The sequence below is a fragment of the Penaeus monodon genome, chromosome 25, assembly GCF_015228065.2.
Source record: "Penaeus monodon isolate SGIC_2016 chromosome 25, NSTDA_Pmon_1, whole genome shotgun sequence".
In the NCBI taxonomy this organism is placed as follows: domain Eukaryota; kingdom Metazoa; phylum Arthropoda; class Malacostraca; order Decapoda; family Penaeidae; genus Penaeus; species Penaeus monodon.
In genome coordinates, this window is record NC_051410.1 from 9704225 (window position 1) to 9704776 (window position 552).

Genomic DNA, 552 nt, shown 5'->3' on the forward strand with positions numbered 1-552 from the left:
ATGCCAAATTAAACGTATTTTTGACTTGGCAGACGCTAAGTAACCTAGCGGACATTTTCAGAAAGAATTGTCAATTTGGATCAACACGAATAACGGTTCTGTTACTCGTCTTATTTCAATAATGATCGTATAATAAAATAAAACCCAATATTGCTTTGCATTCATTAACCTTACTGTTGGCTAACCCGTAAGTTAAAAAATCTCATATTGAATCCTTCTCATGACTTTGTTGCTATTTCAAGAAATTATCCTGAAATCAATTTCAATTTAATCTATCCAGCAGTACCTGGTAACTAACCCCCTCCCCACCTACTCCCTCTTCCCGATCCCTTCCACTCCCTCCCCACCACTCCCTACGCCCTCTCCACCACTCCCTCCCCTCTCCACCACTCCCTACTCCCTCTCCACCACTCCCTCCCCTCTCCCCACCACCCCCTTTGTCCAAGGTGTCCGGAGTGACCAGAAACATTACTCCATTTTCTGACACTTTCATCTCTCGTTCCTCATTACCATAACTCCTGCAGGAACCAGTCGCTCCTCGCGGCTCAAACA